The sequence below is a fragment of the Cherax quadricarinatus genome, chromosome 29 (genome assembly GCF_038502225.1).
Source record: "Cherax quadricarinatus isolate ZL_2023a chromosome 29, ASM3850222v1, whole genome shotgun sequence".
NCBI lineage: Eukaryota > Metazoa > Arthropoda > Malacostraca > Decapoda > Parastacidae > Cherax > Cherax quadricarinatus.
Window position 1 is genome coordinate 21,429,089 of NC_091320.1, and position 10,388 is coordinate 21,439,476.

Below are 10,388 nucleotides of genomic sequence, written 5' to 3' on the forward strand. Positions count from 1 at the left end.
AAATGGCGACTGTCCTCTTTTTAAAAATACACTTTTATTAAATACAATATAGGGCATCTATTTACCTATAAATTACTGTATTTCCGGAAAATGTACAGTATTTTCCACAGGTTATATGCTGCTGAGCCTATTGAACTTATAATAGAACGGGCTGGGTATCCTGGCTTATGAGTCTTGATTACCCCATATAGATATGGTAGAGTTGCCGACCTTGCCGACAAGTAATTAGTTCATCATTCCGCTTCAGTAATGTTGTAAGATGTTTATTGAAATGACTGTTGACCTGGTCGGTGGTGTTCTTAATGAGTGGTTCATATGTTTCATTATCACTCAATAAATGGTTCATTTTCCCTAAATATTCAGTTTTGTCCAAAATAACAACTACCTTAGATTTATCACCCCTTGAGAGGTGCAAAGTCTGATCATTACTGAGTTCTTTGTAAGCTTTTGTGGATCTTAATGGGCAGTTGGGCATCACCGGCTTGAGTAATGTTCCGCATACCATAAATTTGCTTACCATTGTCCTCATCGCTTCCGGGCCGTGTGGAAGTGCTGAGCAGATGCTACTGATTCAGTTGATTTTCTGCACAGTTTGCCTGTTTTGAGCAATCAAAATGGCGGATAGACATGGCAGACGTGTGAATACTGTCTGTGTGGAACTAGTACGTGGTACCCTAAGCAGTTCTACGATGCAGGTGCTACTCCCTACAATTATTCATGATGTGTATGGGATACCCAATGAAGAGCTTTATGGTGTGGCTGTTAATGGAGTTACGAGGATTTTCATCAAATTTATAAATGCTGGATTTTACTCAAGCATAGTTGACAAGTAACACGAGGAGAGGATGGCCGTGAATACAGCAGTGGAGGTATGTCTACATGATGTATCCAGCTATGTGACATACGTAAAAGTCAGGAATGTGCCCTTTGAAGCTACAGAGTATGATGTGGTAGCGGTCTTCCATCGTTATGGCAAGATTCATGTGGTGGAATTGGGAGTGTGGAAGGATGGGCCTTATGTGGGACTGCCCGAGGGATCCTTAAATCTGAAGATGACGTTACTGCAATCAATTCCTTCGTATGTTTTATTGGAAGAGTTCCGAACACAGGTCTACGTATACTATGCAGGACAGAGATGGACTTGTAGGCTGTGCAGATCATTTGACCATATGGTAGCTCAATGCCATAGGAAACCAGGACGGAGGGAACAGATGCCAACACCGGTGGATCAGCAGTTGGGTCCTGTGGTGCAGGAGACAAATGCTGCCGAAAGGCAGGCATTGTGCAGTTGGAGTGAGGAAGTGGATAAAGCAGAGGCGGAGACGGACTCATGTGCTATGTTACCTGTGGGGACAGGGCCTGAGCAGATGACTACGATGAACAATGACGGTGAGCCTGTAATGTAACAGGATGGAATGCTGGATGAGGTTTTGAATACCTTCCTGAGTGTGGTGGAGGAGAGTATGGATGATGAGCAGCATGGACGCTCATTGGAGGAGACTACAGAAGCATTGGGACGTGGGGAGACCGTGTGTAATGAGGGTAAGGAGCACACGGTAGTGGCTGAGGTGCACAGAGCGTGCACGGAAGAGGAAGTTACATGCGGAGATGGAGGTTCATGCAAGAGAACAGCTGGGACGTCTGATATGGATGACGTCTTAACACCCGGGCAGAGACCTGGGAAGAAGTCTTGGAGGCCCAGGTTGGACCTCCCGGATAGTGGGTGTAGCGGTACTGAAGTACTGAAAGGTTCAAAGGACAAGGGGGGGGGGATTGGAGACTGGACAGACAGGGTGCCAAACGGGGCTCTAGTCAGCAGTCGGGTCACGCGGGTGCCATTCCAAGGCGGCAAGGCAAGCCGCCTTTACTGTCATAATTCAAGGTTGTAGTGATTAATGTTAATGGCCTGAGAGCCGAGGTTAAAAGAGTGTGGATGGAATGGTTTTTAAGGAGATTTAATGTAGATATATGTTTCATTCAGGAGCATAATTATAAGTTTGGTTGTGAGCTGTCTTTGAAAGGATATAAGTTGCATGTGAGTGGCTCATTGAGGTTGAAAGGAGGGGTTGCTGTTGCTGTAAAGGAAACCAGTCCATTGCGTATTTTGGAGTGGGAGGAGGGGGGTAGGGTCGTGAGGGTGAAGGGGGAGTGGGGTGCAACTAGGGTTTGTTTTATAGGAGTATATATGCTGGAGGATGGTAACGCATGAGTCAAGGAGAACTTTGTGAGGGACTTTTTGATGTACTATTTAAGGGGATTACCTTTAGTCACTGTCATAGGGGGCGATTGGAATTGTGTTATTCGGGGTGGGGATGTGGAACCGAACAGAAGCTGTACGTGTGTTGGGAGTTAGGACATTTGATGTGGGGTTTTCTGATCATAGGGCAGTTATAACAGATCTTGATTGGGAGGGTATGGTTTGGATACAATCGGGTTTTTGGAAATTAAATGCAAGACTCGTGAGAAGTGAGGAGGTGAGTATGGCGTTTGGGGAATGGTGGCAAACTTTTTGGGATTATAGAGAGGTGGAGTCGTGTATCTTAGGATGGTGGGAAAGGCACACTAAGCCGGGTATTGCAGGTTTTTATAAAAGGAAGGGAAGGGATGAGGCAGGGTGGAGGTGTGGCTTGCAAAATTTTTTGGAATATCAGCTAAATGGGTGTTATGAGGAAGGGGGGGGGCGGCAGTACGGAAACATGGTGCAACTCAAGGACAGGTTGGCAGAGTTACATAATGGTAGATTTGATCCGGTACATGTAAGGGCGGGAATGGAGGCTGTGCTGTGGGGGGATAAACCTTTCGGAAGTGTTTTGCAAGGTTTTAGGGTAAGGCAGAAGGATTCGACTATTTTAAACTTGGAGGTAAGTGAGGATATGGGTGGATATCGTAAGGGGCAGATACTAAATACTACAGAAGGCATGAGTAATTATGCTGATTTCTGGTTCCAAAGGAAGTGGGGGAAGGGGGAGGAAGGCGATGCTATTGAGGAGGTGTGGGGGAGAGAGGGTTAGGGTCATGTGGAGAGGGGGTTAGGGTCATGTGGAGAGGAGGGCATGGGGATGGGAGATGAGATTAGCATGGGAGAAGTTGAGGAGGCTGTGTTCAACATGAGTACTGGAAAGGCACCGGGTATAGATGGGATTTCAAATGATTTTTATAGAATTCAATGGGAGCACATTAAGTACTGTCTGGTGAGGGTCATGAATTGTATGCGACGGGAGGGACAGTTAGAACAGACTCAACAAACGGGTGTAGTCGTGTTAGTACGCAAAAAGCAAGAGGGAAGAGTATTGAGTGCGTACAGAGCTATTTCGCTAATGTGTGCCGACTACAAGATTTTCGCAAAGATACTGGGCAATAGGATGAAGAAGGTGTTAGGTGGGGTTATTCATAAGGGACAGATGGGTATTCCAGGCAGAAGCATGAGAGATGGGCATGGCTGCATTAGGGATTTTTTGGAGGGTTGCAACGGGGGAGGGCTTTTGGGTATTGATTGTCAAAATGCATACGACTGTGTGGATAGGGACTTTCTGAGGGCTAGTTTGTTGCATCTCAGTTTTGGTATGGGAGTGGTGAGGTGGGTTGATACAATGTATTCATCTGCAATGGTGCAGGTACAAATTAATGGCAGGTTGGGTAGGCCTGTCCGGATGGAGAGGGGATTGAGTCAGGGGTGTCCCCTGTCTCAAATATTGTTTGTGTGTATGCAGCATCCATTTTATGGGCTCGTTGAGGGGAGGGAGATTTTAAATGGGGAGAAGGATGGGTGTATAGATGTGGTGGGGTATGTGGACGATACCACTGTTCTGATAGCCGGAGTGGAGGGATTGCATACAGTGGAAAGTGTGTTGGAGCTTTTCGGGAGGGCATCTGGAATGTGGGTGAACAGAGCAAAATCAAGTTTGCTGGAGGTGGGTTCCTGGGTGGGGGTGGGAGGCTTGGGGTTGGAGTTTGGGTGGGAAGTGTTGGTTAGGCTAAAAATTTGTGGAGTTATATACATGACAGATGCGCGGGAGGCTAGGCAGGTGACTTCGGAGGTGGTGGTGGAGAAGGCAGTAAAAAGGTTAAGGAATTTACGGGCGGGGGACGTCACCTTACAACAGCGGGCGATAATCGTAAATTCATTGGTTTATAGTAAAGTGTGGAGTATGGCTGTGCTGTATCCATTGAGGACTCAGGATGTACAGGAAATTCAGAGGAGGGCATTACGTTATGTTTGGAGTTTCGGGAGGGCATGGCTAAGCAAGGAGGTGGTGATGTCGAATATACGCAGTGGAGGAGTAGGCCTTTTAGCGTTGGGGGCCGAGAGTGAAGGCCCTATATGTGAAACAGAGGTTCGTTAGGGAGGGGGAAAGAGGGGTTAGAGTGGGGAAAGTGATGGAGGATGTGCGGAGATGGTGGAGCAGAAAAGAATTAATTGAATGCGAGGATATGCTGAGGTTATTGTTATTGATTAGGGAGGTGGAAAAACTTAGGGTGGGGCGTTTGGTGACAATGAGCAGGAGGCAGGAAATCATACAGGGGGTATCGGTTTATCCCTTATATGATTGGGGGATGATCTGGAATGGCTTTCAAAAGCTTAAGTTAATGCCGAGAGTACGGGAGTTTGTCTATAAATTTATGACGGGGATATTAGCATCGAAAGCTGTTTTGTGTTCAATGGGATTGGTGAGGGAACAGACCTGCGATCACTGTGGAGAACAGGAAACAGCTTTTCATGCGGTTTATTTCTGTGAAGAGTTGAGGGAGGTAAGGGTGTGGTTAGCGAAGGTTTTTAGGTTGATGGGTGGGGGTAATGTAGAAACCCTGAGAGCCTTAACATTAGAAGTATGCGGGGTCTCAAGGGAAGCAAAAAGGGCGATTATGTATATAGTGGCGGATTTTCTGTATATTTCCTGGGGGATGAGGGACATGGCGGGGGGAATTAGAATTAGGGCAACTGCGGCAGGCATATATAGAACGGTTTGCAGGAACAAACTTATTTACGGAGAACAGTGGAGGGCACGGTTTCCGGAGACCTACTGCAAAATTACGGTCAATTGCCTCAATTATTTGGCGAGCTAATTATACTTAAAGGACTGGTTTCCTTTATAAGCGGGTTGACATTAGTTTTTCGGAGGGGGAGTGTATGAGGTAAAGTTTTTGCGAAAGAATGTGAGGGTCGGGAAGGTATGTACGCCGTGGTGCTGTGTTGACATGTAAGTTTTGTGTGAAAGGCTTTTAAATAAGCCCAAGATTTGTATAAATTAGGTCCTTGTGATTAAAAAGGGAGTTATAGAAGTCACTGTCCATGTTGGTCTAACAGTTTTTGCAAAGATAATTTTTCCGGTATGTATTTTCGTAGTATTTATTGTAATTTTGTAGGGAATTTATTTCCTCTTAGATGGCTTTTATATTTGGTTTTACATGATTTGTTTTCCATCACTTTTGTAATGTTATTAAGTTCGGTTGCTGATGCAACGTATGCTGTAAACATCTTGCAGTTGTTGATGCTTTATACGCTTATGTAATTTGTGTAATGCTTATTTTTGTTATAGAGTAATGTTTTCGGATAATTACCAGAATTTGTTCTTCAGTAAAATCGCATAAACAGTTGCATGTATATATAAAGTTACATAAATTTATGCTTGATCACTGCTGTGGTCAATACGTGTGCGAATGATTTGGGTGTATTTATAGATAGGTTTTCATTGGGGGGGCCGCCCCCTCCAACAGTTTTGTGTGTATGTGTCAGATATTTTATCATTTTGTATAATGTGTGTCAGTGAATGGTATGTATGTATTTTGCGTGTTTGTTACACTTTCCTATTTTGTATTGGGTTTTCATATATTTTTCTCTTGCACTTGTGATATGATTCTTAGTAATCTTGTCCAGATCCTGTATTGTGGTGTTATTTAATATATTATACCACCTTGTAATTTATAATGTTTTAAATAAAATATAAAAAAAAAATTACTTATATTAAATGTATCAGGGATCAAGTCACCATGTTTTTCAAGCATACAAAACGATTTTGCTAAGTTTACGTAATTAACATCATTAGATGAGGGCGCAAAGCTTAATCCAAACCCTCGTGCTGCCTGTTGGTCACTACTTAATTCCTTGCTAGACAGTTTCATAACAAACTCTGGATTCGCATGTCTGGTCCAACCACTCTGTGCTATGAGGTTATATAACTTCCTAGCATGATTACGTTCGGTGTTCTGTCTGACTCTTTTAAGTTTCCTATAAATATAATCAAACAAGTAGTAATGCCAGCCTGGGGAATCTTATTAAAGAATACAGTCTTGGTTCTCCTCATTTCAGGAAAAGTATGTTCTTTCCATATCTTACTAGCTCAATATTTTTAATGAGCACTAACCTGTGTAGTTGATGAAACGGTGTAGTAGCCAGCCTGACCAACCTGTTTTGCAGTAGGGATTTTGGTAGGACCTGTTCACTTAGGCACTTATTTAGAAATACTAACTTGAATGCTGGATTGGTGATGATCGACCTGTGTCTGCGCAGCAAAACTTCATGCTACGTCAGTCGTGAATGGTTATATAATGCGTGTAGCTGTTATAGTCCCATACATTGACAGGTACACAAGATTACAGGATAACAGGTAATTTGGATCATAAAAATATTATCGAAATGTTAGAGAAGATTCCCAAGTAAGGCATATTAACCGACACTGAGAAGGATAGTAGACAATATTTAGGAAGAGATACTTCTGAGTATCCCTGGGAACATTCAAGTACCCCAGAGGAGGACATTTAAACAGACAAAGAGCACATTCTATTCCTTTCTTTTATTAATTAAAATGTTACACAGAATAATAGCAATCCATATACATAGTATCCAATGATAAAAGTATTTTCTCAAGTCACATGACCTGTTCTAAGTGGCTAGAAAAAGCTTGGGGCTGGCTATTATATTTTCTAATTTCACAATACTTGACATCTCAAAAACCCTGCTACCCCATATGGGGAGTAGGGGGATGGTGGTAGTGTAGGGTTCACACCGACCATTGGCCCCACATTCTGAGAGAAGCTGTGGCCGGTGACAGACCTGCACTGCGCTACTCTGAGAAAACTTCCCGTTTCAGTTGCTGATTTGCAACATTGCATAGCTCCTGATGACGCACTGAGAAGTGCAAAAGTACTTGAGCTAAAGATTTCCACCCCATCCCCGTGGCTTGTCTTGCATAGTTAAGATCGCCTGTCTGCAATTGTTTGCCGAACTTGCTGAATAGGCCGAACTCCCTTTAAATTGGACTAAAGATATTTTTTATTGTTCTTATACTCACTTAGTTAAGCTTGTTGCTTAGTGAAGACAGATATCATTGTAATTTAGCTGGGTAAAACTGCTTCATTGTAGTTGTTCCTTAACTTCTACACATTGTAACTTTTATTATCTGTACCATCAGCAATAGTTTAACAAAGTATTTGTTCTACCCCAGTCCTCATTTCTCTGGCCTTGTCAGCCGAGAGAGAGAGAGAGAGAGAGAGAGAGAGAGAGAGAGAGAGAGAGAGAGAGAGAGAGAGAGAGAGAGAGAGAGAGAGAGAGAGAGAGAAAGAGAGAGAGTGTGAGTGAGAGAAGATATGAGCTGCTTTCACAGCCTTGGCTATAATTATGCGAGACATAATGTCGGTGTTGTGAAAATACCGTTTAAGTCACGGGCGGAGAACTTGAAAAGCCTTGGCGTCCCACTCATATGAGTCCAGCATCACCTGAGTCCAGCATCACCTGAGTCCAGCATCACCTGAGTCTAGCCTCACCTGAGTCCAGCACCACCTGAGTCTAGCATCACCTGAGTCCAGCATCACCTGAGTCTAGCATCACCTTGCTACCATCATTTATATTCTCAGGAAGACATGCTGTCATTTTGGATAAAAAGCATCTAATTCCGAATGTTATCTTGGTTTTCCTGTCTTCTGAACTTCTAGGAAAATAGCTATAATGTTCATTTGTCTTCTGAACTGCCAGGAAGTTAGCTGCAAGGTTTATTGACTTCTAAACACCCAATAAGCTACCTGCAAGATTGAGGCTACGAAAGTTCTTACTCTTAGGAGTATAGAACCGTGGCTTCGCTTGAGTGAAATATGACGGAGTCCAGCTTTATAAAAAATAATACTGATTGCAACATAAATATAAGTATGGGATTGTATAAATTAGATTATTTTATAATGAATAGACTTTGTGAAGAATATAATATTTATCAATAACAACACTGCGACTAGACAAGAATTCAAACCCGTGTTGGTTTAGCCCGCCTCACGGTGAGTGAAAATTCCACGACGCTCTAACCCACGAGACCATACAATTCTACAAGAATCACTCACCCAGCAGAGCTAGGTGTTGTACCGTGATCCGAGGACATATGATGGTGTGGATGTTTCAGAGCTAATTTCATCCTCCTCCATCGAATGCCCTTGGATCACGGTACAACATCTAGCTCTGATGGGTGCTTGATTCTTGTTGGATTGTATGGTTCCGTTGGTTAAAGCTTCGTGGAATTTTCGCTCACCATGAAGCGGGCTAAAGTAACACGGGTTCTAATCCTCGGCTAGTTGCAGTGTTGTTATTGATAAAATATCACTTGTTTGTGAGTACAATACTACACACACACACACACACACACACACACACACACACACATACACACACACACATACACACACACACATACACACACACACACACACACACACACACACATACACACACACACATCACACACACACACACACACACATATATATATATATATATATAATATATATATATATATATATATATATATATATATATATATATATATATATATATATATATATACATGCAGCTTTTAAATCATCCAATACGGACATGGATCACAACTCTGTTTATCTAGGGTCCACAAGTCATTATGCAAAAAAGGAAAGTGCTGTTGCTGTCAGCACGTGAAGTATTTGGTCAGTTGAGCTGCATTCGCTAGTAGATTAAAGTTGGCAAAACAAGTCCAAATGTAATTCCATCAACTTTATTGTCATTCAGAGGCTTTAAATTGCTTGTGTCAATTGTGTGCTCCACGTTTAATTGAGGTTGTTTGTACGCTACCATGTTTAATGGTTGACGTGTGTTGTAGAATTTTGTGATGGAAGCACACAGAGAGAGAGAGAGAGAGAGAGAGAGAGAGAGAGAGAGAGAGAGAGAGAGAGAGAGAGAGAGAGAGAGAGAGAGCGAGAGAGAGAGAGAGAGAGAGAGAGAGAGAGAGAGAGAGAGAGAGAGAGAGAGAGAGAGAGAGAGAGAGAGAGAGAGAGAGAGAGAGAGAGAGAGAGAGAGAGAGAGAGAGAGAGAGAGAGAGAGAGAGAGAGAGAGAGAGAGAGAGAGAGAGAGAGAGAGAGAGAGAGAGAGAGAGAGAGAGAGAGAGAGAGAGAGAGAGAGAGAGAGAGAGAGAGAGAGAGAGAGAGAGAGAGAGAGAGAGAGAGAGAGAGAGAGAGAGAGAGAGAGAGAGAGAGAGAGAGAGAGAGAGAGAGAGAGAGAGAGAGAGAGAGAGAGAGAGAGAGAGAGAGAGAGAGAGAGAGAGAGAGAGAGAGAGAGAGAGAGAGAGAGAGGATGGAACAGGATCAGACTGTCTCTACCAACAATCAAGTAAGAGCTGATGTACTTGCTGGACATTTTGCTGCCAAGATGCAAGTCTCTGAGTCTCTCAGGACAAGATATATTAAAGATATATTAAAATTGTCGGATGCGACAATAAGGCAGGATGAAGTATATCTTCTAATTAAATCCCTGGACCAAGTAATGGCTGTGGGTCCCTACAAGATAAGTCCTAGATTGCTCAATAGATGTGCTGACCAGCTAGCATAGTCTCTAACTCGAATCTACTAACTCTGCCTAACACTGAGTGGAAAGAGCGGTAATCAGCAGCTACAGACCAGTGTCACTCCTGTCATTCACTGACTTCGGAAAAGGACACTCAGGAGCTGATCTGTTAAGTTTTTCTACTGTGTAGCACCTGTCACCGGATGAATCCAAGATTAGCTGTATAACAGCTTTGGACAATGCTGATGCTTACGACCGAGTATGGCACCAGGACTTATGGCAAAACCGCAAGCACTTGGAATCTCTGGCTCTTCGTCACATCTCGTTAGTCACTACCTTAAAGATAGTTCTCAATGAGACAGAGTCTACAAGACACTGTCTCATTGAGAACTGCTTGGTCCACTGTTATGGAATGTCTGCTTCAGCGACCTTCAACTCATCCGAGAATATCATGCCTATATATATGACTGTAATCTAATATTTTCTTATGCAGGAGAAGAAATGACTGCTGGTTCAGGCACTTCAATCATCAGTTTACAGCTAAAGCAACCTGGGGAAAACGATGGCAGGTTACATTTGCTTCTGAAAAAATACATGA